This window comes from Staurois parvus, unplaced genomic scaffold, assembly GCF_062004578.1.
Source record: "Staurois parvus isolate SC_StPar_1 unplaced genomic scaffold, SC_StPar_1.0 ptg002027l, whole genome shotgun sequence".
Taxonomy (NCBI): domain Eukaryota; kingdom Metazoa; phylum Chordata; class Amphibia; order Anura; family Ranidae; genus Staurois; species Staurois parvus.
In genome coordinates, this window is record NW_028319823.1 from 154,194 (window position 1) to 182,128 (window position 27,935).

At 44.5% G+C, this 27,935-nt stretch overlaps 1 protein-coding gene across 1 annotated transcript in view; it reads right to left on the reverse strand.

Annotated features, from left to right (window-relative positions):
* Positions 1-27,935, reverse strand: part of LOC149432959 (syntaxin-binding protein 5-like) — a 102,186-nt gene that overhangs the window by 70,007 nt on the left and 4,244 nt on the right. The window lies entirely within an intron of this gene.

Consider the following 27,935-nt stretch of genomic DNA (forward strand, 5'->3'; position numbering starts at 1 on the left):
GGAAGCTAACAGGAGTAAAGGCAACCCCGATACCTCAAACATGAGCAGTTAAAATGGAAATGTACCCTAACACTCATCCAGAAATAATGGCGAAGCCGATGCTCTCCACACAATCCTGTGCTTGTAGTGAGCAGGGGCAGACTGACCATTCGAGCGGGCCCGGGGTCAGTAGGGGGCCCCATGAAATGCCCCTGGTACCTTTTATAGGCTTTTTTGGGTGTGCTTTGAGAGTGGGCAAGGACACAGGGGCCCAGGGGCGGACTGACTATTTGGAAACTCGGGCACTACCCGAGGGCCCGGGGTCAGTGGGGGGCCCCATGAGATGCCCCTGGTACCTTTTTCATAGGCTTTATTGAGTTTGGGCATGATCCCCTATTGCCCGGGGGCCCCATGAGTTGTCAGTCTGCCCCTGCAGGGGCCCCATGAAATGCCCCTGGTACCTTTTTATAGGCTTTTTTTGGGTAAGCTTTGAGTGTGGGCAAGGCACACGGGCCCCATGATCCCCTATTGCCCGGGGGCCCCATGAGTTGTCAGTCCGCCCCTGGTAGCGAGTCAGAAGTATTGTCCCGGTTTTAATGCCTATCCATGTTATTACCATCATCCCTAATCCTGCAACACCAATGGCTGGTGAATTCCTGAAACATCGGTGGTCTCTGGTGTGAGCGAAATCACAGAAAACTCTGCTTCAGCTTAGTAACATTTTAAGGCTGGTCATACATTATACAATTTTCTTGAGATTTTTGGTTTAGATTTACCACAAACCAGATAATAGGAGGTCAAAACTAATAACACTTTCAACTGTATCCAATTAGGCGGGCTTTTGCACTACATAGTTGACGATAAATCTAAAGGGAATTGGGCAGAAATTGGATAGAAAATTGTATAGTGTATGGCGAGCCTAAGAATCAGTACTAATTACCAATACGAAGGAAACACTGCATGAAGGGCTTTAACCACTTGCCACCCAGGCCAATTCTGACATTTCTCTCATACATGTAAAAATAATCTGTGATGGGAGTGACTTTGGGTGTGGTGCCCATGGAACCCAGCTCACTTTGGAAAGGTAGGGAGACCCCTGTCTCAGCTCCCCATATCCTTCTTATGTGTATGTCATCCTGTGCCTGTTAGGGGTACAGGGTGAAATGTCCTAATATTTGGGTGGGGGTGGAGTCACTTTGGGTGGGGGGCCCATGGAACCCAGCTCACTTTGGAAAGGTAGGGAGACCCCTGTCTCAGCTCCCCATAGCCCTCTTATGTGTATGTCATCCTGTGCCTGTTAGGGGTACAGGGTGAAATGTCCTAATATTTGGGTGGGGGTGGAGTCACTTTGGGTGGGGGGCCCATGGAACACAGCTCACTTTGGAGAGGTGGGGAGACCCCTGTCTCAGCTCCCCATAGCCCTCTTATGTGTATGTCATCCTGTGCCTGTTAGGGGTACAGGGTGAAATGTCCTAATATTTGGGTGGGGGTGGAGTCACTTTGGGTGGGGGGCCCATGGAACACAGCTCACTTTGGAGAGGTGGGGAGACCCCTGTATCAGCTCCCCATATCCTTCTTATGTGTAAGTCACTCTGTGCCTGTTAGGGGTACAGGGTGAAATGTCCTAATATTTGGGTGGGGGTGGAGTCACTTTGGGTGGGGGGCCCATGGAACACAGCTCACTTTGGAGAGGTGGGGAGACCCCTGTCTCAGCTCCCCATATCCTTCTTATGTGTATGTCATCCTGTGCCTGTTAGGGGTACAGGTTGATTGGTCCTAATATTGGGGTGGGGGGTTGTTGATTGTTTAATGCCATGTGGTTGCATCCTATTGTTCTATTGTGTGTCTTGCTTGGGAGCAAACTATTATGGGATGTATGTGTTTGTGTATTGGCTTGGTGGGGGGTGTCTGCTGATGTGTCTCTTGTTGCTAGATGTGGTTTGCCCCGCCCTCTGCCCTAATGCAGGGAGGGGAGAATTGTTCCCTTGAATGTATATATCTTGTATCTGTGTTAAAATAAAGTAGTCTATTTCCTGGTTTTCCTTCAAGAGTGGTGTCTGTGGTCTGTGTTCAAATGGGGAAGCGGCATCCAAACCGAAATACCCAAGTACAGTCGGGGTCCGGTTCCGTTACATCATCTTTTTTTTTTGCTATAAAATCACTTAGTACCCACAGACATTATATATTTTTTAAGCAGAGGCCCTAGAGAATATAATAGTGTTGCAATTTTTATGTCATGGTATTTGCACAGTGGCTTTTTTAAATGCAATTTTTTAAAAACAAATCACACTTTATTGAATTGCAGTGCACACAAACACTATATAATACCCAATTTTTTGATAAAATATAAAAGATGATGTGATGCCGAGTAAATAGATGCCAAACATGTCACACGTTAAAATCGTGGTTCGTGGAATGCTAATGGCACAATAAATTAAAGGATAAGGCGGAATTCCACTCACAAAAACTGTAGTTGCTGACTTTTAAAAAACAGCCACTCACCTGTCCCACGATCCTGTGGTGTCCTCCACGCAGCCCGTTTCACCAGCCATCTGGTGTTTCCAGGTGCCGGCATCTTCAGTGTGGGCACCCGACTGTGACAGCTTGCAGCTTCACTGAGCATGTGCGAGAAGCGCTGCACTTCCTGAATGGCCCTACAGTCTTCTGGGACCTGTCATGTGTCCCAGAAGACTACGGGGAGGGAGGGTAGGAGGACAACTTCCACTTCCGGGTACCTGTCAATTTCTGGTACCTGCTCCCCCCCCCACTCCCCAAAGGTGCCAATCCTTAATGGGGAGCGGGGGACCAGTCTTTAAAGCAGAACTTCCCCTTTTGGATGGAGCACCGCTATAAGTTCACCTTTTGTAACATGTTACACTCATATTCAGGGTGTAACATGTTACGTTCAGACCGGCGTCCACTCCCCACTTTAACAGTTATCAAGGGACCTTCTCTCCCCTCACCAGCTGTCAAATTGTAAAAAAAGTGGCCGTGCTGGGCTCCGCCCACACGTCCACATCACTCATTCAAATTCATCTGTGAGTAAGTGACTACAAGTCCCAACAGCCTTAGCAGCTGTCAGCTTGTAGTCCTCAATGAGCTACCACTGAGCTGTGAAGCGCTATGATAGTTCATTGTTCCTGACAAAATATCTGCTTGCTCATACACCCCGTACGGACAAGCAGATATTCTGACAGGTCTGCAGGGGACCTGCATGGCACAGCGATCTACTGATCACTGGTGCAATGCTTTCCAGGCTCCTGCAGACAAAAATAATGAATGCACATTTTTTTTACCTACAAAAAATGTGCATTTATTATTTTTTTCTAAAAGGTGAACTTATCCTTTAAAAGCCTTTGCAGGTTTCCAGTTTAGAGTTACACAGGAGGTCCGGTGCCAGATTGCTCTTACCCTGATGTTCCTGGTGATACCTCACATGCGTGGTGTGATCACCATTTACATATGCATGCGTGAACTATGTGCATGTTCGCACAGGGGGATGGGAGTGCTTTAATGTTTTTTTTAATTAATAATTTAAATGTACTTTTTTTAACACTGTACCTTTATTTTATTATCAACTTTATACCTTTGTACCCTTCCTGAACCCAGCTTTGCTCCCCCTTCCAATCTGTTTCCTGCACCTCCAGTTTTCATTTGCTTTCCTGTATTCCCATTTTGTAAATATTGTATTCAGTTAGTTGTTAGTGAGGCTTTTTGCTTGTTAGGTTGATTAGTTAGGCATTCCGTCACTGGGTTTTTATTCACTTTTATTTTTATGCTTGCTGTGTGCTTGTGTTTGGATGGATTTTGTTTCACTGTAAAAAATCGAGCATAAAACATACTGCTTTAGAGGGGGAACTGTGGACACTGATATAAAGGGGGGGGGGGAGGTTGTGCTGTAAAGGGGGTTGTGATGTGAAGGGGGCTGAGAACCGACTCCCTAAAAATTCCACAACCCCCTTCCCTGCCCCTCCTTCCCGGTCACTGGAAAAATTGGCTGAAGCCAAAAAGGTTAGGGACCACTGCCCTAAAGCACTGGTATCTGCCATATTTGACCGTCATTAAGAGGAGCCAAGTACACAGAGGGAGACAAAGAATTTTAGACCAGTTGTGTCCCAGGCAACAAATAACTGTTTCACATGAGAGACTTTTGGAATTAGAGATTTTTGTTCTAGCCACCCCATGGCTCTCTTCACTTCACCACATAGCTGAAGGCAGCCCACTGGACAAAGGATAAGAATGACGAACGCAGAAACAACCCACAAGATTTCCTCATAGGAAAGGCCAGCGATGCAGAATAGGACTGTCGATAAAACATAATTGTCTACTACTTACTTGTAATGCTACAGAGATGATGATACCCAGGGATTTATTCTCACCAGGTGCAGGAACTCAACCATGCCCTAGAACCACTCCCCCCCAACACACACACAACCGCCAAACTGCATGGTAGGTGTGGCCAAATTTCACTAACAGTGGGAGGGTCTTAAAGGGGCATTAAATACCAGGAGTACATTACGTACAAAGTTCGAGGGTGCTCTACACATGGAGTTAAGAGTTCAGAGGTTTGCTACACACAGGTTGCAGAATTCATGGGTGCTCTACTTGTAAAGTTTTGGGGTGCGCTCCACACAGAGTGAACAGTTTAGGGGTGTGCTACATACAGAGTGCAGAGTTCAGTGGTGCGTTACACAGTGCAGAGTTCAAGGGTGCAATATGTACAGAGTGCAGATTTCAGGAGTGTGCTACATACAGAGTGCAGAGTTCTGTGGTGCGTTACACAGTGCAGAGTTCAGTGGTGCGTTACACAGTGCAGAGTTCAAGGGTGCAATATGTACAGAGTGCAGATTTCAGGAGTGTGCTACATACAGAGTGCAGAGTTCAGTGGTGCGTTACACAGTGCAGAGTTCAAGGGTGCAATATGTACAGAGTGCAGATTTCAGGAGTGTGCTACGCACAGAGTGCAGAGTTCAGTGGTGCGTTACACAGTGCAGAGTTCAAGGGTGCAATATGTACAGAGTGCAGATTTCAGGAGTGTGCTACATACAGAGTGCAGAGTTCAGTGGTGCGTTACACAGTGCAGAGTTCTGTGGTGCGTTACACAGTGCAGAGTTCAAGGGTACGATATGGACAGAGTGCAGATTTCAGGAGTGTGCTACATACAGAGTGCAGAGTTCAGTGGTGCGTTACACAGTGCAGAGTTCAAGGGTACGATATGGACAGAGTGCAGATTTCAGGAGTGTGCTACATACAGAGTGCAGAGTTCAGTGGTGCGTTACACAGTGCAGAGTTCAGTGGTGCGTTACACAGTGCAGAGTTCAGTGGTGCGTTACACAGTGCAGAGTTCAAGGGTACGATATGGACAGAGTGCAGATTTCAGGAGTGTGCTACATACAGAGTGCAGAGTTCAGTGGTGCGTTACACAGTGCAGAGTTCAAGGGTACGATATGTACAGAGTGCAGATTTCAGGAGTGTGCTACATACAGAGTGCAGAGTTCAGTGGTGCGTTACACAGTGCAGAGTTCAAGGGTACGATATGGACAGAGTGCAGATTTCAGGAGTGTGCTACATACAGAGTGCAGAGTTCAGTGGTGCATTACACAGTGCAGAGCTCAGGGGTGCGATATGTACAGAGTGCAGATTTCAGGAGTGTGCTACACACAGAGTGCAGCGTTCAGCCCTCTTCCACAGCTACTGACCTCTGCACCTCACTTTCACCCCTCCTCAGCTCTGACCTCTGCATACAACCACCCTCCACTGCCCTCATCTTCCCCCCTCTTTGAAAGCTCCACCATCTGCCATGTGTCTTACTTTTGTTGCTGTATTACACTGAAGCAACCAACCAGCTCTAGTACCTCCCTGAACACTGTAGGCGGCCTTGCCTCTCTCACTTTCAAGGAGACTACTCTGCGAGGGCACTGGCATCTGAGCACCAGGAAAAAGGAGATCACAGAGGGAGCAACCTACCATGCAATGTCCCCCTCCCGCCCATGACCGCACTGCACCCCAGGCACCTGCATCTCACTTGCACCCCTCCTGCATTCAGCGGGAGCCACTTAAGAAATTACATCTGTGGGAGCCACTGGGAGACAAGCTGTCACTCGTAAGGGAGAATGTCACCAGCACACCGAGGATCACCAATACGGGTCCAAAGGTTTTAATGGACGATCACATAGTTACAGCAAGGCAACGTTTCGGAGTACAGCAAACCCAAATACTCCTACATTTGGGGATGGACTCAGCTTGGGCTATGGCCACATCTCGGGGGTCCTGGAATGTGCACTCCTTGCTGTACTCAACGGACCGAGGTAGTCCAAATGCACTAGATATAAAGAAAACAAACAGAGGGCGCACCGGCCTAGTGCATTACTGTAAAAAACATTTATTGAAGTAATAAAAATAGGTATCGTACTCACACATGACATATATGTCAAAGGCACATCATAAAGAACTGCACTGTCCAATCCACACTACACGTCCATCCGCAATGAGAACCCTGGACTTCCAACAGGCTAACGCGTTTCGAGGACTTGCCTCTTCCTCAGAGCCCCGTAGGACCCCTCAGGGACCAGTTTTTAAGGGGTCCTGCGAGGCTCCAAAACGTTGCCTAGGTGTAACTATGTGATCGTTCGTAAAAACATTGGACCCATATTGGTGATCCTCGGTGTGCTGGTGACATTCTCCCTCGCTGATTCTGTTCGGTTCCAGCCGACGCTCGTTGCAGCACCCACTTATACACACCGCCATTTGTAACGCAGGAATGTGTGCGCTTGGATAGTACACTTGCAAGCTGTCAGTTGTAAACACAGAAGCCGGACTTCTGTGTTTTTTAGAAGTGATAGTGATGTGCAGGGAGCAGAGGGCCTGAGCCTTAGGTGGGGGAACTGAGTTCCATCAAGTTCCTGCTGAACAAAAATTCCTGATGATACCTTTAAGGTGAACCTCTCATAACAGCTCAGTAGAGGATCCTGTCCAGAGCTGTGGGCTGCCATGGCCTATTTCATGAATGCAATGCTAGTTCCACAGTAGTCCCTATTTGTCTTGGTGACCATTGGGACGTTTTTGCAATAAAAATGCCTGACGCTTGAAAAAGTGTCTAAAGCTTTTAGGAGCTTTTACAGGCGTCAAGCTCTTGTGCATTCATTAATTTCATTGGACAGAATAAATAATGTATTCTGGTCATTGAAATGAATTATTGGTCAAGCACTAGTGTTTAGGCGCGTTAGCAGCTTCTAGCAGCTTTAGCATGAGGCCAGTGGTGGAAAACCCAAAACTCTGAATCGTCACCAGAACATGAGGTTGGGGGAAATCTTCCGTTAGAGAAATTTGCGTATAACTTTGCTGAGCTTGCTTCTCACTCTGTACTGTATCTACAGGCAGGGCTGCCAATATTGGGGTACAGGTAGTACTCCCATTCCTGGCATTGGCTAAGCAGATGTGTGTGTGTGGCGAGAGGGGGGTTATAGGAGGATTGGGCCTGGAAGGGGCTGCCTTCAAGACCAAACTGGCTAGTTGAAGGGCCAGAGGATAGTACTCCAATACCTGGCTTGGGCCTCATTGGCTAAGCAGGTGTGTGTGTGTATGGGGGTTATAGTAAGATTGGGCCTGGAAAGGGCTACCTTCAAGCTCGAAATGGCTAGTTGGAGGGCCAGAGGATACTTCAGTGAGCCCCAGACACTCGTAGTAAATTACAAAGCCAACTAAGTTGTCATTAAAGAGAAACTTTATCCATAACAACTTGATAAAAAAAAATAATGTTCTTTAGCAAGGGACATACATTCCGCATCAATAATATATGCTACCAAAATTAGTGTGCTATAAAATGCCTCCAGCATTGTTCCTGTTTCTTCTTGGCGGAGGCCGCCATTTTGTTGAAGCCTAAAGCCCCTGAGCAGCAGTAAATCTTTAGGCTTTCAGCAGATCGTCCTCTAGTGGCTCTGGTTTTCGGTACAATGCCAAAAAAGAAGAGCAACTGAGCATGTGCAGAGCGGGTATAAGACAGTGTATTACTGGATTTTAAACAGTATAGATACTTATTTTAACATTTTATTATAGCTATACTTGCAAAAATGGCCAGCCTGAAGTGATCTAGCAGGACCTAATTTTCTGGCTAAAACTTCTGCTTTAAACGGGGGGGGGGGGGGGGTCTGGGTCTGGCAGGGGCTGCTTGCAGGCTTGGGACTGGTCTGCTGCAAGGCCAGAGAATCTTCCAGCAAGCCCCTTAGTCACTTGCCAAGCTGCTATTATAGAATCTGCTCCTCTGCACAGTTCCAGAGAAGTTCACCCACCACTCTAGAGAGAAAATCTGTTTGGTGGGCTGTACAGGGCCCCATGATTTCTTAAGACAGCCATGACTACAGACCCGATAATGATGGTAAATCTGCCTAATGCAGTGTTTCTCAACTCCAGTCCTCATGGACCCCCAACAGGTCATGTTTTCAGGATTTCCATTATTTTGCACAGGTGGTTTGATCAGTTTCACTGCCTTAGTAATTACCACAGCTGTTTCATCTGAGGGAAATCCTGAAAACATGACCTGTTGGGGGTCCATGAGGACTGGAGTTGAGAAACACTGCCCTAATGGGACACAGGTACCCTTCCGTACACTGTTCAAAAGAAAAAAAAATGTGGCTTTAGCCCAGGGGTGCTCAACCTTTTGAAGAGCGAGGTAATACATAAGGGGGGATATGATCTCCATGTATAATACATAAGGGGGGGATATGATCTCCATGTATAATACATAAGGGGGATATGATCTCCATGTATAATACATAAGGGGGGATATGATCTCCATGTATAATACATAAGGGGGATATGATCTCCATGTATAATACATAAGGGGGGGTATGATCTCCATGTATAATACATAAGGGGGATATGATCTCCATGTATAATACATAAGGGGGGATATGATCTCCATGTATAATACATAAGGGGGGGATATGATCTCCATGTATAATACATAAGGGGGGATATGATCTCCATGTATAATACATAAGGGGGGATATGATCTCCATGTATAATACATAAGGGGGATATGATCTCCATGTATAATACATAAGGGGGGGATATGATCTCCATGTATAATACATAAGGGGGGGATATGGTCTCCATGTATAATACATAAGGGGGGATATGATCACCATGTATAATACATAAGGGGGGGATATGGTCTCCATGTATAATACATAAGGGGGATATGATCTCCATGTATAATACATAAGGGGGGATATGATCTCCATGTATAATACATAAGGGGGGTATGATCTCCATGTATAACACATAAGGGGGGATATGATCTCCATGTATAATACATAAGGGGGGATATGATCTCCATGTATAATACATAAGGGGGGATATGATCTCCATTTATAATACATAAGGGGGGGGATATGATCACCATGTATAACACATAAGGGGGATATGATCTCCATGTATAATACATAAGGGGAATATGATTTCCATGTATAATACATAAGGGGGATATGATCACCATGTATAATACATAAGGGGGGGGATGTGATCTCCATGTATAATACATAAGGGGGGGATATGATCACCATGTATAATACATAAGGGGGGGATATGATCTCCATGTATAATACATAAGGGGGGATATGATCTCCATGTATAATACATAAGGGGGGGGATATGATCTCCATGTATAATACATAAGGGGGATATGATCACCATGTATAATACATAAGGGAGGGGATGTGATCTCCATGTATAATACATAAGGGGGGATATGATCTCCATGTATAATACATAAGGGGGGATATGATCTCCATGTATAATACATAAGGGGGGATATGATCTCCATGTATAATACATAAGGGGGGATATGATCTCCATGTATAATACATAAGGGGGATATGATCACCATGTATAATACATAAGGGGGGATATGATCTCCATGTATAACACATAAGGGGGGATATGATCTCCATGTATAATACATAAGGGGGGATATGATCTCCATGTATAATACATAAGGGGGGATATGATCTCCATGTATAATACATAAGGGGGGATATGATCTCCATGTATAATACATAAGGGGGATATGATCTCCATGTATAATACATAAGGGGGGATATGATCTCCATGTATAATACATAAGGGGGGATATGATCTCCATGTATAATACATAAGGGGGGATATGATCTCCATGTATAATACATAAGGGGGATATGATCACCATGTATAGTACATAAGGGGGGGATATGATCTCCACGTATAATACATAAGGGGGATATGATCTCCACGTATAATACATAAGGGGGATATGATCTCCATGTATAATACATAAGGGGGGATATGATCTCCATGTATAATACATAAGAGGGGATATGATCTCCATGTATAATACATAAAGGGGGGATATGATCTCCTTCACTCCTTAGTGCCAGCTGTCTATTGCCCCCTGCAGGCAGGAGGGAGGAGAAAGCCTAGTCCTTCCTCCAGCAAGTGTTAGCAGTTGCTCGCTCTGACAGGAGTGAAACTGCGATCATTCTGGTCACTGAGGAGCGGCACCAGCAGTGCGCCCCCCCTCAACACAGTGCTCGGGGCAGGTTGGTGCTGCTGGTAGCACCGGCCCCCCACCCTCTGATGCGGTGCCTGGGACACACTCGCCCCAATGTTATTTTCACTTGCCAAATGTGAGCAGGCGAGTGGAAATTTCAAGCCCTGCCCTAAAGTACCCATCCATACTGGTACTATTAGATGCAAATGTAATGAGTGCACTTCTTTGTGTACAGAAAAACCCAGATACCCAAACATCAGGAGTGAATGCTGGAGGAAATGTTAAGTGCACAGGCCTATTCAAGAACATTCCTTTTTTCTGCCATTACATACCAGGTACATTAATGTGGGCAAGGGGCGCAATGATGGTAGGCAATGCAGAGATGAGGCCAGGGACAAGCCTAGTTGTCATGGGAACGCCATACAATACTTTGTTAAATGAATGCAAGAACACTGACATAATGAAACATTGTGCTGGGACTGGGACATACAACACCATACATACCTTTCTTTGGTATTACAGCAACAGATAACCAGTTTAACCCATTAAGACGGTTTGCTTGTTTTCCGACAGATAAAAAAAAAAACCATAAAGTCGCCCTGTCGTTCGCCCATTCATTTCAACAAATATTTTCCCATAAGATTATATATGAATTGAATATACTGTATGCGTGTTATTTCCTGTAAAAGTCTCCCTCGTGTAGGCATCCAAAAGCCCTGAGATTGCTGCTGGATCCCCCCATCTTGGCTTTGACGTCGGCAGCCCCAGAAGACTCTCTACAGTACTCCTCTTCACTCTTCTCCCAGCAGTTACATAAAAAGTTATGGACGGAGTCGAGGAGCTGGGCCAGTACAGAGAGTATTTAGACACTCCCAGAAAAGGAGAGGGCTATGATGTAGGTTTTGGTGCCTCCCATGGGTGGGCTCAGGTCAATGGTCAGCTTAGTTAAAGAAAAACAGGAATTCCCAGTTGCCTTCCATCCTCCTCACCTCAATTGAGTCTTTTTAAGTGGCATTCCCCACAGATCAAAAGTTCACAATAACCTTCAAGAAGGTGAAAATTATTATAGGCCCAAGAAGGTGAAAAATATTATAGACCCAAGATGGTGAAAATTATTATAGGCCCAAGAAGGTGAAAATTATTATAGACCCAAGATGGTGAAAATTATTATAGGCCCAAGAAGGTGAAAATTATTATAGGCCCAAGAAGGTGAAAATTATTATACGCCCAAGAAGGTGAAAATTATTATACGCCCAAGAAGGTGAAAATTATTATAGGCCCAAGAAGGTGAAAAATATTATATACCCAAGAAGGTGAAAATTATTATAGGCCCAAGATGGTGAAAATTATTATAGGCCCAAGAAGGTGAAAATTATTATAGGCCCAAGAAGGTGAAAAATATTATAGACCCAAGATGGTGAAAATTATTATAGGCCCAAGAAGGTGAAAATTATTATAGGCCCAAGAAGGTGAAAATTATTATAGGCCCAAGAAGGTGAAAATTATTATAGGCCCAAGAAGGTGAAAATTATTAAAGGCCCACAATAGCCAATACATGTACAAGGAGGGAGGGGGCAATGCTAGGGTATTAATTCTCCTGGGTACTCAAATGTTCTAGTGAGTTCAAAGGCACATTGCAAGTGAATTTGAATTACAAAAATATTTTTTGGAAAGGAAAAATACTGCAAGAAAGCATTCAAAACACTTGATTTTTCTTTACTTTTACCTGCATTTTTATAAATTGGTGACAGGGTCTCTTTAACCACTTCCCGTCCAGCTCATGTAAATAAATGGCCGGACGGGAGCAGTGCAGGAGCGGGTGGCCATTTATTTTTTTTTACATATTTTTTATTTATTTCAGGTACTTCTATAGCGCTGTCAATTTACGCCACACTTTACATATATATATTGTATATCCACATCAGTCCCTAACCCTCAAGAGGTGTAAAATCTAAGGTTCCTAACTTACATACATACACATACCAGGGCCAATTTACCCATCAGCATGACTTTGGAGTGTGGGAGGAAACCGGAGTACCCGAAGGAAACCTGGGCAGGCACAGGGAGAACATGCAAACTCCAGGCAGGTGGTGCCGTGGTTGGGATACGAACCAACGACCCGAGTACTGCCAGGGGGAAGTGCTACCCATTCAGCCACTGTGCTGCCCATTCCCTGCCTGTGTGTGCTCCCTGGCAGTACACAGCACCGCAAACCGGTGCCCGCTGTATCCTCCGGACACAGCGGGACACCGATCGCCGTACGGGACCTCTGTGTGAGGTCCCGATCATGTGATCAATGATTGGCCAATCAGTGATCACATGAATAGGAGTAAGCAAGATGTCACTTCTGACATTATTGCTTACTACGTGTGAAATCTGTGAATGATCACAGAGGTCACATGGTACAGGGCCATTCACAACAGCCTTGTACCATGTGATAAGCTGTGACCAATCACAGCTGACACAGTATTTCTCAATGGCTGCAAGAATGCAGCCAGAGAGAAGGAGAAATGATTGCTTTTACAGCCTTTATGGGTGCAAATGCAATCAGTGTAAAAAACAAAAAAACAAAAATCTTCATCACCCCCCACAAGTAGTACAGTGTCACTATGGTGACACTGTACTGCTAGGGTGACAGTATGTAAAAAAAAACCTTTAGTAATAATATAAAAAAATATAATTTATTTCAGGTACTTATATAGCGCCGTCAATTTACGCAGTGCTTTACATATATATTGTACATTCACATCAGTCATTAACCCTCAAGGGGTGTACAATCTAAGGTCCCTAACTCACATTCATACATACATATACTAGGGCCAATTTAGACAGGAGCCAATTAACCTACCAGCATGTTTTTTGGAGGGTTGGAGGAAACCAGAGTACCCGGAGGAAACCCACGCAGGCGCAGGGAGAACATGCAAACTCCAGGCAGGTGGTGCCGTGGTTGGGATTTGAACCAACGACCCGAGTACTGCCAGGCGGAAGTGCTAACCATTTAGCCACTGTGCTGCCCATAACAAATAAAATAAAAATGTAAAAATCTTTTTTAAAAATGACAATTTTTGGTTATAAACTAATTTGGGTTATTTTTTTTACTAAAAAGATAGCTGAATTCATTCTGGCCAAGATTTATGAAGAAATATTATTTATTTGCAAAATTTTATAAGAAAAACACTTTTTTTTCAAAATGTTTGGACTTTTTCATTTATATAGCAAAAAAATAAAAATCCCAGCGGTGAATAAATACCAATAAATACCACCAAAATAAAGTTTTATCTGTCTCAAAAAAATGCGAAAAAATTCATATGGGTACAGTGTCGCATGGCCACGCAATTGTCATTTAAAGTGTGACAGCGCTGAAAGCTGAAAATTGGCGTGGACAGGAAGGGGGGGAAAGTGTCCGGACTGGAAGGGGTTAAACTGTGTTGAGTGGAGGACTATAAGAAATTGGCAGGAAGAGGATAACTGCTAGGCTGGGGAGAATGTAAAAGTAGATTAGAAACATTAGAGGGGGACAAAGGGCTGCTATAAGGAGGAGCTTTGACTAGGTAACGACATTCAATCTGCAAGAGGAACACTGAACTGTGGATAAAAATCCATAATCTGCTGGAGGAGCACTAAACTGTAGATAAAAGTCCATAATCTGCTGGAGGAGCACTAGACTGTAGATAAAAATCCATAATCTGTTAGAGGAGCACTAGACTGTAGATAAAAGTCCATAATCTGTTAGAGGAGCACTAGACTGTAGATAAAAGTCCATAATCTGCTGGAGGAGCACTAGACTGTAGATATAAATCCATAATCTGCTGGAGGAGCACTAAACTGTAGATAAAAGTCCATAGTCTGCTGGAGGAGCACTAGACTGTAGATAAAAATCCATAGTCTGCTGGAGGAGCACTAAACTGTAGATAAAAGTCCATAGTCTGCTGGAGGAGCACTAAATTGTAGATAAAAGTCCATAGTCTGCTGGAGGAGCACTAGACTGTAGATAAAAGTCCATAGTCTGCTGGAGGAGCACTAAACTGTAGATAAAAGTCCATAGTCTGCTGGAGGAGCACTAAATTGTAGATAAAAGTCCATAGTCTGCTGGAGGAGCACTAGACTGTAGATAAAAGTCCATAGTCTGCTGGAGGAGCACTAGACTGTAGATAAAAGTCCATAGTCTGCTGGAGGAGCACTAGACTGTAGATAAAAGTCCATAGTCTGCTGGAGGAGCACTAGACTGTAGATAAAAGTCCATAGTCTGCTGGAGGAGCACTAGACTGTAGATAAAAGTCCATAGTCTGCTGGAGGAGCACTAGACTGTAGATAAAAGTCCATAATCTGCTGGAGGAGCACTAAACTGTAGATAAAAGTCTATAGTCTGCTGGAGGAGCACTAAACTGTAGATAAAAGTCTATAGTCTTCTGAAGGAGCACTAAACTGTAGATAAAAGTCTATAATCTGCTGGAGGAGCACTAGACTGTAGATAAAAGTCCATAATCTGCTGGAGGAGCACTAAACTGTAGATAAAAGTCTATAATCTGCTGGAGGAGCACTAAACTGTAGATAAAAGTCCATAGTCTGCTAGAGGAGCACTAGACTGTAGATAAAAGTCCATAGTCTGCTGGAGGAGCACTAGACTGTAGATAAAAATCCATAATCTGTTGGAGGAGCACTAGACTGTAGATACAAGTCCATAGTCTGCTAGAGGAGCACTAGACTGTAGATAAAAGTCTATAGTCTGCTGGAGGAGCACTAGACTGTAGATAAAAGTCCAAAATCTGCTGGAGGAGCACTAAACTGTAGATAAAAGTCTATAGTCTGCTAGACGAGCACTAAACTGTAGATAAAAATCCATAGTCTGCTGGAGGAGCACTAAACTGTAGATAAAAGTCTATAGTCTGCTAGAGGAGCACTAGACTGTAGATAAAAGTATATAGTCTGCTAGAGGAGCACTAGACTGTAGATAAAAGTCCATAATCTGCTGGAGGAGCACTAGACTGTAGATAAAAGTCTATAGTCTGCTAGAGGAGCACTAAACTGTAGATAAAAGTCCATAGTCTGCTAGAGGACCACTAAACTGTAGATAAAAATCCATAGTCTGCTGGAGGAGCACTAGACTGTAGATAAAAGTCTATAGTCTGCTAGAGGAGCACTAGACTGTAGATAAAAGTCCATAATCTGCTGGAGGAGCACTAGACTGTAGATAAAAGTCTATAGTCTGCTAGAGGAGCACTAAACTGTAGATAAAAATCCATAGTCTGCTGGAGGAGCACTAAACTGTAGATAAAAGTCCATAGTCTGCTGGAGGAGCATTAGACTGTAGATAAAAGTCTATAGTCTGCTGGAGGAGCACTAGACTGTAGATAAAAGTATATAGTCTGCTAGAGGAGCACTAAACTGTAGATAAAAGTCCATAGTCTGCTGGAGGAGCACTAGACTGTAGATAAAAGTATATAGTCTGCTAGAGGAGCACTAGACTGTAGATAAAAGTCCATAGTCTGCTAGAGGAGCACTAAACTGTAGATAAAAGTCCATAATCTGCTGGAGGAGCACTAGACTGTAGATAAAAGTCCATAATCTGCTGGAGGAGCACTAGACTGTAGATAAAAGTCCATAATCTGCTGGAGGAGCACTAGACTGTAGATAAAAGTCCATAATCTGTTAGAGGAGCACTAGACTGTAGATAAAAGTCCATAATCTGTTAGAGGAGCACTAGACTGTAGATAAAAGTCCATAATCTGTTAGAGGAGCACTAGACTGTAGATAAAAGTCCATAATCTGCTGGAGGAGCACTAGACTGTAGATATAAATCCATAATCTGCTGGAGGAGCACTAAACTGTAGATAAAAGTCAATAGTCTGCTGGAGGAGCACTAGACTGTAGATAAAAATCCATAGTCTGCTGGAGGAGCACTAAACTGTAGATAAAAGTCCATAGTCTGCTGGAGGAGCACTAAATTGTAGATAAAAGTCCATAGTCTGCTGGAGGAGCACTAGACTGTAGATAAAAGTCCATAGTCTGCTGGAGGAGCACTAAACTGTAGATAAAAGTCCATAGTCTGCTGGAGGAGCACTAAATTGTAGATAAAAGTCCATAGTCTGCTGGAGGAGCACTAGACTGTAGATAAAAGTCCATAGTCTGCTGGAGGAGCACTAGACTGTAGATAAAAGTCCATAGTCTGCTGGAGGAGCACTAGACTGTAGATAAAAGTCCATAGTCTGCTGGAGGAGCACTAGACTGTAGATAAAAGTCCATAGTCTGCTGGAGGAGCACTAGACTGTAGATAAAAGTCCATAGTCTGCTGGAGGAGCACTAGACTGTAGATAAAAGTCCATAATCTGCTGGAGGAGCACTAAACTGTAGATAAAAGTCTATAGTCTGCTGGAGGAGCACTAAACTGTAGATAAAAGTCTATAGTCTTCTGAAGGAGCACTAAACTGTAGATAAAAGTCTATAATCTGCTGGAGGAGCACTAGACTGTAGATAAAAGTCCATAATCTGCTGGAGGAGCACTAAACTGTAGATAAAAGTCTATAATCTGCTGGAGGAGCACTAAACTGTAGATAAAAGTCCATAGTCTGCTAGAGGAGCACTAGACTGTAGATAAAAGTCCATAGTCTGCTGGAGGAGCACTAGACTGTAGATAAAAATCCATAATCTGTTGGAGGAGCACTAGACTGTAGATACAAGTCCATAGTCTGCTAGAGGAGCACTAGACTGTAGATAAAAGTCTATAGTCTGCTGGAGGAGCACTAGACTGTAGATAAAAGTCCATAATCTGCTGGAGGAGCACTAAACTGTAGATAAAAGTCTATAGTCTGCTAGACGAGCACTAAACTGTAGATAAAAATCCATAGTCTGCTGGAGGAGCACTAAACTGTAGATAAAAGTCTATAGTCTGCTAGAGGAGCACTAGACTGTAGATAAAAGTATATAGTCTGCTAGAGGAGCACTAGACTGTAGATAAAAGTCCATAATCTGCTGGAGGAGCACTAGACTGTAGATAAAAGTCTATAGTCTGCTAGAGGAGCACTAAACTGTAGATAAAAGTCCATAGTCTGCTAGAGGACCACTAAACTGTAGATAAAAATCCATAGTCTGCTGGAGGAGCACTAGACTGTAGATAAAAGTCTATAGTCTGCTAGAGGAGCACTAGACTGTAGATAAAAGTCCATAATCTGCTGGAGGAGCACTAGACTGTAGATAAAAGTCTATAGTCTGCTAGAGGAGCACTAAACTGTAGATAAAAATCCATAGTCTGCTGGAGGAGCACTAAACTGTAGATAAAAGTCCATAGTCTGCTGGAGGAGCATTAGACTGTAGATAAAAGTCTATAGTCTGCTGGAGGAGCACTAGACTGTAGATAAAAGTATATAGTCTGCTAGAGGAGCACTAAACTGTAGATAAAAGTCCATAGTCTGCTGGAGGAGCACTAGACTGTAGATAAAAGTATATAGTCTGCTAGAGGAGCACTAGACTGTAGATAAAAGTCCATAGTCTGCTAGAGGAGCACTAAACTGTAGATAAAAATCCATAGTCTGCTGGAGGAGCACTAGACTGTAGATAAAAGTTTATAGTCTGCTAGAGGAGCACTAAACTGTAGATAAAAGTCCATAGTCTGCTGGAGGAGCACTAAACTGTAGATAAAAGTCCATAGTCTGCTGGAGGAGCACTAAACTGTAGATAAAAGTCCATAGTCTGCTGGAGGAGCACTAGACTGTAGATAAAAGTCTATAGTCTGCTGGAGGAGCACTAAACTGTAGAATAAAGTCCATAGTCTGCTGGAGGAGCACTAAACTGTAGATAAAAGTCCATAGTCTGCTGGAGGAGCACAAAACTGAAGATAAAAGTCTATAGTCTGCTGGAGAAGCACTAAACTGTAGAATAAAGTCCATAGTCTGCTGGAGGAGCACTAGACTGTAGATAAAAGTATATAGTCTGCTAGAGGAGCACTAAACTGTAGATAAAAGTCCATAGTCTGCTGGAGGAGCACTAGACTGTAGATAAAAGTCCATAATCTGCTGGAGGAGCACTCGACTGTAGATAAAAATCCATAATCTGCTGGAGGAGCACTAGACTGTGAAGGCTGGCAATTGAAATGAAGAAAATCAGACTTTGGTCTGTGGCTGGTATTTTGGTGGAAGAATATTAGACTTGTATTAGGGCTGTTAGCATGATAGAGGAACACTAGACTGGGGTAAGGGATGGTAATCTCTAGTATAGGGATTCTTAACCTGGGGTCCATTGATCCCTAAGTGGTCCCTGGAAGGGTTTCAGGGGGTCCGTGAGGGTCAGATAAAAAAAAACCATTTACAGTCACTATACAGCCCCCCCCCAATCCCAATCAATGGTTTCCATTTGAAAGAGGTTTAAGAAAATGTCCCCTGCCACTGCTTATGGCACCTACCGCCAGGGCTCTGGCACCTCCAGCACTGAATGTATGTAATCGCAAGGGGTGCTGGGATGTGCTTGAGGATCTATTGTTGTTGGCTGCTTGGGGATCTATTGTCACTGGAGGGGATCTATTTTTGTGCGGTGGTCTATTTTTGCTGATGGGGGATCTTTTGTTGACGTGGGTCAATTGTTGCTGGAAGGGATCTACTGTTGAGGGAGGGGTCTCCTGTCTATTGTTGCTGGCTGCTGGAGAGTCTATTGATGCTGGTTGCTGAGATAATCTGTTGCAGCTGCTGGGGGTCTATTGTTGTTGGGGTGGTATTTCGTTTTGGGGGTCCATTGTTGCTGGAGGAATCTTGTTGCTGGGGGGGTTTAATGCTGCTGGCTGCAGATCGATTTTACTGCTTTCCTTGTCATCATTAACAAATGGTACTGGTAGGTGGGTAGGGGGTGGTGCCAAGTGACAGCGCTCAGAGGTGGATAGGGGGGGCGGAGACTAACTGAAAAGAGGGGAGTTCCTGCACCTATTTCTTGAGAAAAAAAGCCTTGCCTACCGCTAATTATTTCTTCACTTGTTGTTGGCCCATGTTTGCCATTTACATTTCTAACATCATTCTCCGCACAACCGCCATCTTGTGCCACTCCATAACAGGGGAGGACTGACCATTTGGAAACTCGTGCACTGCCCGGGGGCTCGGGGTCAGTAGGGGGCCCCATGAGATGCCCCTGGTACCTTTTTCATAGGCTTTTTTGAGTTTGGGCAAGGACACAGGGGCCCCATGATCCCCTATTGCCCGGGGGCCCCATGAGTTGTCAGTCTGCCCCTGCTCCATCATAACAAGTGCTAATTCTCATTTTCTAGTTGTAGTAGTAGATCTGAGCAGAATTAAAATGGCTTTGTTTAATTTGCACAAGATGATTGTATTTTATTTTTGTGATGACTGGCCGTTACTTTTTGCATGGAAAGGAGTGGGGATTTTTGTCATGATTGTTTCCTTTATTTAAACTTTGTGTATGTCAGAGAATGAAATGAGAAGTACATACAGGGCTGTGTATAAAGGTACACACAGGGAAAAAGTATTTGCTCCCTTCCTTTGTTTTGTTTTTTTTTTTCATTTTTGTCACACCTAAATGATTCAGATCATCAAACAAATTTTTATGTTACACAAAGATAGCTCGAGTAAATACAAAATGCAGTTTTTAGATGATGATTTCATTTATTAAGGGAAAAAAGCTGACCCAACCTGACTGGCCCTATGTGAAAAAGTAATTGAACATAATAACTGGTTGTGCCACCCTTGGCAGCAACAACTGCCATCAAGTGTTTGCAATACCTAGCAATGAGTCTTTCACATCAGTGTGGAGGAATTTTGGCCCACTCTTCTTTGCAGAATTGTTTTCATTCAGAGGTTTTCCAACATGAACGGCCTGTTTAGCCCCTTCACGCCGGCGCCGCCGGGCCCTTTAAGAGTTTCAGAAGCCCAGAGGCGGGGCGGGTGGGCGGGGTTTAGGGATCATGTGACCGCCGTGACGCGTCGTCGCGGCGGTCACATGATCGGGAAAGGTCCCAATCAAAAGAGGAGACCGGGACCTTTCCGTGAGTACCGTACATGTTTGCTGGGAGCACGCAGGGCGCGCGCTCTCAGCACATATGTATTTTGTATATTGAATGCAAATGTGCGGCCGCTCGGCGTCTAGGCCCAGACGCTGGGAGGCCACGCATATGTGTGCGGCCGGCGTAAAGGGGTTAAGGTCATGCCACAGGAACTCAATCCGATTTAAGCCCGGACTTTGACTAGGGCACCCCAAAACCTTCATTATGGGTTTTTTTTAGCCCTTCAGAGGTGGACTTTTAGCCCTTCAGAGGTTGTCCTGCTGCATAACCCAAGTGTGCTTTAGATCATGGACCGATGGCTGGACATTCTTCTTCAGAATGTTCTAGTAGAGCAAAGAATTCATAGTTCCATCAATTATTGCAAGTCATCCAGGTCCTGCAGCTGCAAAGCAGCCCCAGATGGTCATACTACCATCATCATGTTTGACTGTTGGTATGATGTTCCTTTTCTGAAATGCTGTTAAATGGTGCCAAACGTACACCTTCCAAAAAGTTCAGCTTTTGCCTCATTAGTCCACAGAATATTTGCCCAACAGTCTTGGGGGTAATCAAGATGTTTTTGGGAAAATGTGAGACCAGCCTTTGTGTTCTTTTTGGTCAGCAGTGGCTTTGGCCTTGGAACTCTCCCATGGAGGCCATTTTTGCCCAGGGTGGTTAACCCCTTTGCGTTTGCACCTCCCAGCCCTTTAAGGGGTTTCAGAAGCAGGGAGGCAGGTTGGGGTTTTAGGGTCATGTGACAGGCGTGATTCGCAGTCACGGTGGTCACATGATCGGAAAAGGTCCCGATCGCAAGGGGAGATCGGGACCTTTTCGTGAATCAACGACATATGTTCTGGGAGCGCGCGCTCTCAGCACATATGTATTTTCAAATGGTACGCAAATTTGCGGCCGCTCGGCGCCAAGGCCCAGCCGCCGAGAGGCCGCATATTTGCATTCGCTCGGCGTCAAGGGGTTAATTACAAGTAATTCATGATTTAGCAAACGGGAAGGGGGCAATTACTTTTTCACATAGGGCCAGGCAGGTTTGGACAGCTTTTTTTCCCTTAATAATGAAATCATTATTTAAAAACTGCATTTTGTATTTACTCGGGTTATCTTTATGTAATATTAAAATTTGTTTGATGATCGGACTCATTTAAATGTGACAAATATGCAAAAAAAAAAAATCAGGAAGGGAACAAACACTTTTTTCACAGCACTGTATATTCATTGCATGCAAAGTTGTGTTTATGGGAATATTTCTGGGGAGGGGGTCCATAGCTTTCATCACATTCTTAAAGGGGTCTATGACAAAAAAAAGGTGAAAACCACTGCACTAGGAGAATATTAGACATGGGTAATGGCTAGCAGTTTGGATGAGGAGCACTGGTAGTGGGTAAGGTAGGCAGCCTGAATGAAAGATACTTATCGTGAACAAATAATAACCGATACATTAAAAGAAAATAGATTATGGATAAGTGAACATCAGCCTCGGGGTAACGACTAGTAGACTGGATGACGCATAATAAGCATTAGGTAATGACTAGAAGACTGGATGAAGAACAATAGACTATAACTAAGAAAAGGTAGAAGGACATAAGAAGTAGAAGATACACTAGACTGTTTAATTGCATGAGATGCTGGGCTAAGAGTAAGGACAAGCACTTCAAAAACATTAGCGACACTAGACTGGGGGTATGGGTTGGTAATCTGCATCAGGACACTAGATTTTGGGTAGGGGCTTGAAGACTGGATAAGGACCATGAGGGACATTAGATTTGGAATAAGGGCCAGACAATTATGGACGAGCATTGTGCATATTACAGTGAGTATTAGACTGTGGATAAGATTTTTTGATAAGAAATACCAGATTCTATAAGTAACCCTAGATTATGGGTAAAAACAGACATTCTGTTCCTCTCTGAGGAGTCTGTACACTAGACTAGTAGTAAGAGCAGGCAGTATGAGGAGAAACACTAGGCTAGGAGTAAAGTTTGGAAGTCTACATCAGTGTTTCTCAACCTTTTTTCAGTCAAGGCACCCTTTAATATTATGGACAGTCCCGAGGCACCCTTTAAAATTATGGACAGTCCCGAGGCACCCTTTAAAATTATGGACAGTCCCGAGGCACCCTTTAAAATTATGGACAGTCCTGAGGCACCCTTTAATATTATGGACAGTCCCGAGGCACCCTTTAAAATTATGGACAGTCCCGAGGCACCCTTTAAAATTATGGACAGTCCTGAGGCACCCTTTAATATTATGGACAGTCCCGAGGCACCCTTTAAAATTATGGACAGTCCCGAGGCACCCTTTAAAATTATGGACAGTCTTGAGGCACCCCATTCTAAAATGTGAAAAACTATTCTAGTTTTATATAATGCAGCAACATCCACACATGTAGGACACCCAACGTTAGAGGTGATTTATTTTTTCAAAAGCAAATACACATTTGCACACTGGTAGTGACTAGTATTTCAGTGGACGGTCCCGAGGCACCTTACAAATTATGGACATCCCGAGGCACCCTTTAAAATTATGGACAGTCCCGAGGCACCCTTTAAAATTATGGACAGTCCCGATGTACCCTTTAAAATTATGGACAGTCCCGAGGTACCCTTTAAAATTATGGACAGTCCCGAGGCACCCTTTAAAATTATGGACGGTCCCGAGGCACCCTTTAAAATTATGGACGGTCCCGAGGCACCCCATTCTAAAATGTGAAAAACTATTCTAGTTTTATATAATGCAGCAACATCCACACATGTAGGACACCCAACGTTAGAGGTGATTTATTTTTCCAAAAGCAAATACACTTTTGCACACTGGTACTGACTAGAATTCCAGTGTTTCTCCTCTCCCTCACGTTTTTCTCCATCACTCAGCTAACGTGACCCCAGTACTGATGGACAGAGGCAGGGGAGGGTCAAACCTAGGATGCTGTGCAGGCAGCTGACATCCTCCCTAGCAACTGATGATGTCATTGGTTGTCAGGATACCAGCCGCTAGAAGGTTGTAATGGTGCTGTAACGGATTTCCGGTAAGACGAATGGCGCATAGAAATGCGCATGCATATAGGAACGTCCAGAGAACAGTGGTCAGTTGTGCGCATGCGCGTGGAAATGCACGATCGTGCACACGCACGGCGAAGATTGGTGCCAGACGGGCTATTTAAAGAGTGCCTCTGCCCATGTTAGGTGCTGACTAGTCTTCAGCTCCCCCGTGTCCTGCTTGTTCCTGTGTGATTCCTTTGTTGCTGACCCGGCTTGTTCCTGACCTGACTCTGATTGCTCTCCTGCTCCTGGTTCCTGACTTTGGCTCTGCTCCTGACTTTGGCTTTTCCTCCTGATTCTGTACCGCGCTGTCCGACTGTTGATGACCCTGGCTATTCCGTGGCACTGCTCCTGTCTCTTACCCTCACTGCCTGCCTTGCTCTGGTGCACGCCTGGCGATCTACAAGAACCGTTCTGCTTGTTACTACGGTGCCTGAATCAGAAGATCATCAGTCTTCCAAAGTCATCATCTGCAAGAGCTGCAACCAATATCTACTGGCGCTCCTGTCCCTCTGGTCCCTAGACTCCCTCTGTTCCAACTCCAGTGGGGTCAGGGCTAGTGACACAAGTGAGGCCGACCTCGTCATTTCAGTCTTTCAGGTACGTGACAGGTGTACAATGAAAACCTCTGGCTTTGTGCAACTAAAAGGCAGGCTTGCTCCACCCACTGGTTTGTATACAATGTTTGGGCAATTTTTAGACATTTTGCCAAGGCACCCCTGAAGAAACCTCAAGGCACCCCAGGGTGCCCGGGCACCCTGGTTGAGAAAGGCTGGTCTACAGGAGGTATACTAGACTAGGAGTAAGGGCTCATAGTCTGGAGGAGGAACCCTAGTCTGGGAGTATGGGCTTGTAGTCTAGAGGAGGTACATTAGACCAGGAGTAAGAGTTGGTAGTCTGAAGGACGTACAGTAGAATAGGAATAAGAGCTGGTAGCCTAGAGGAGGTATACTAGACTAGGAGTAAGGGCTGGTAGTCTGGAGGAGGTACACTAGTCTAGGAGTATGGGCTGGTAGTCTAGAGGAGGTACATTAGACTAGGAGTAAGAGTTGGTAGTCTGAAGGACGTACAATAGACTAGGAGTAAGGGCTTGTAGTCTGGAGGAGGTACATTAGACTAGGAGTAAGAGTTGGTAGTCTGAATGACGTACAATAGACTAGGAGTAAGAGCTGGTAGCCTAGAGGAGGTATACTAGACTAGGAGTAAGGGCTGGTAGTCTAAAGGAGGTAAACTAGACTAGGACTAGGGGCTGGTAGTCTGGAAAGTAACACAAGACTGGGTAAAGGCTCTGGATAAAGAATATTAGATTCTGGTAAAGACTAAAGACTAGCCCTTTGCATGCGAATCACTAGCCTCTGGGTAAGGCTGGCAGTCTGGAGGTAGAACACTAGATTGTAAGTACTTGCAGACTGGAGAAACACAAAACGGTGGCCAAGGGCTGTTAGACAGAGTGCTAGAATAAGATTCACATGTATATAAAACAGAAAACCTATTTTACTATGAAGGAAAGGGCCGCTCTATGATGATGTCACAAAATAGGTACGTTTATTTGATAGACAGCAAACACCATATCCTTCTGCCCCTCTAACGTGTTTTACCCATCCAGGCTTAGTCATAGAGATTACGGCAGCTCAATGCAGCAAGGTTCCGTGTTTCTTATAACAAACTTATTTTGCTTTGAATAGATTAGAGAAATGGTTTTTAGCCTTTCAGTTTTTCGTGGTTTTTTTTGCTTTCTGTGTCCTGCTTGGAAGATTTCCCTTCACTTCCTTTCCTGGTGACATAGCAGGAGATGATAGGAAATCTCACCAAAGTGAGGGGAATTCTCGTCTAAGTTGTCACCAAAATGTCTGTTCCCAGTGAAAGATTTCCCCTCTCCTCTTGCTCTGGTGACAACTGTAACATTTTGACTTTCCTCTGTCTCGATGGCAATGGTCGCCAGAACAAATAGAAAGGATAAATCTCCCCAGCATGTACACAGACAATAAAAACCTGACAGAGGGTCTTAACCACTCAAAAGTGTAAAAAAAAATATTTTGCCTTTATATACACTTTCATGGTATGCAATCTCTGTGAAAATGCTAGATTATATAATAAGGGTAGACACTACATGAAGAATGCTAGTATATGGGTAAGGGCAAGAAATCTTGACAAGGATTACTGGGCTGTGAATCTGGACTTTCAGTTTGGAGGAGGAATGATAGATTTAGGATGAGGACTGGTAGTCTAGAACAATGCTTCTCAACCAGGGTGCTGTGGCAAAAGGACAAAAAACTGTCCCAGCCCTGTACATTCTGATCTGAGAGTGATCCTGTGTTAACTCCTGTACACAGAGAGGAAGAAGAGAGCACAGCCCATGTCTCCTCCCAGTTACCTCCTCCTCTCTGCTGCTATCTATAATAAAGTTGGCAACCTAGAAAGCTGTGCGGGTCACCCGACATGTCCTTAGCAACCAAAGATGTCGTTGGTTGCCAGGATGCAGGCAGGTGGCCCACAGAGATTTCTAGGTTGCTGGTTTTAGTTTAGCAGCAGATAGGAGGAGAGAGCCCTGGGGAGGTGCAGGCTGTGCTCCCTCACTCCTTTCTGTATACAGGAGTTAACACAGGATCGCTCTCAGATCTGAATTTACAGGGTCCTTTTGCCACAGCACCCTGGTGGGGCGGTAATCAAACCCTGTACATTCGGATCTGAGAGTGATCTTGTGTTAACTCCTGTATACAGACAGAAAGGACATGAGCTGGAGCAGGGGAAGGAGAAAGACCACAGTCCACACCTCCTTCCGGCTAGGAGTGGGTATATGTTCTAGGAGGGGGATTTAGGAGCAGGGGGTTTGTGATAGGAGGATTGAATTGGGAGGGGTTGTGCAAGGAAGGGGGAAATGGGGAGGGAGTATTTGTGCGAGGATGGGGGATTTGGGGGGTGTATTTGTGCTAGGAGGGGGGATTTGGATGGGGGGGAGTTGTGCTAGGGGAGGCGGTTTTGAAGGAAGGGATTTGTGCTAGGAGTGGGTATTTGTGCTAGGAGGGGGATTTAGGAGCAGGGGGGTTTGTGCTAGGAAGTGGATTTTGGGGGGAGAAGATTTTCAACCTACAGACCACTGAACTCTGCCTCACGGAGTACACTCTAGGGCTTGTTCACACCAGGTGCAGTGCGGTAACACATGCAAAATTGAGCGTATTCCTGCACCGCACAAAAATGTACTGCCTTTTGCAGACACACGTGGGAGCCATTAACTTTTAATGGCACCATCACGCAGCTAGCAAATGCGCATATATTCGCGTCTGCTAAAACACATAATACCGCAGCACCATGTGTTTTGGTGCGGCATCATTTTGAAAATCATGCCAGCACCTTTTTGCATGTTTCACACGCAAAAAGCAGCCCATTAAAAAAACGCAACATGCGGGAATGTGCAAGAAGCACGCAGGCTCAAACTCACCTATTGGTGTGAACGAACTCTAAGACTGGCGTGCTCCAGGATTGTGCGCAATTCCCTTGAAAGAGAAAAGGTTGGGAAGCACTGGTCTAGAAAAGAAGCACTAGATCAGTGGTTCTCAACCTGTAGGTCGTGACCCCTTTGGGGGTCTAACGACAATTTCACAGGGGTCACCTAAGACCATCGGAAAACACATATTTCCGATGTGTAATGAGCAGCTACTGTGCAGAAAGCAGATGCTGTGTTGAAAGCAGCTACTGTGTAGAAAGCAGCTACTGTGCAGAAAGCAGCTGCTGTGTTGAACGCAGCTACTGTGTAGAAAGCAGCTACTGTGCAGAAAGCAGCTGCTGTGTTGAAAGCAGCTACTGTGTAGAAAGCAGCTACTTTGTAGAAAGCAGCTACTGTGTTGAAAGCAGCTGCTGTGTTGAAAGCAGCTACTCTGTTAAAAGCAGCTACTGTGTTGAGAGCAGCTACTGTGTTGAAAGCAGCTACTGTGTTGAGAGCAGCTACTGTGTTGAAAGCAGTAGTATTGGAGGTAAAACGACATTTCATGAATTATAATTACTGGGTAAATCATTTTATGGTTGGGGGTCACCACAACATGAGGAACTGTATTAAAGGGTCGCGGCATTAGGAAGGTTGAGAACCACTGCGGACTAGATGGTGGGTAAGGGCTGGTATAGTATATAAGTATTACCAAGCTGAAAGGACTGTCAGACCATGAACCTATCACTACATATTTTGTTTTTTACTTTTGAGCAACACAAAAATGCAACATTCATCTTCGCTATAGGCGTTCCACAAATTCTGCGTCCTTAGCCATAAAAACTACTATCCTTGCAGTTCTTTCTAGAACATAAACATCCATTCCAACATTAAACCTGCCAGGAAAAGTCTAAATATAAAACAACTCTTTTTTCTTTTTACTCTTTGAGATTCTCAGGGTGATATTGTTGGAGTTAAAGG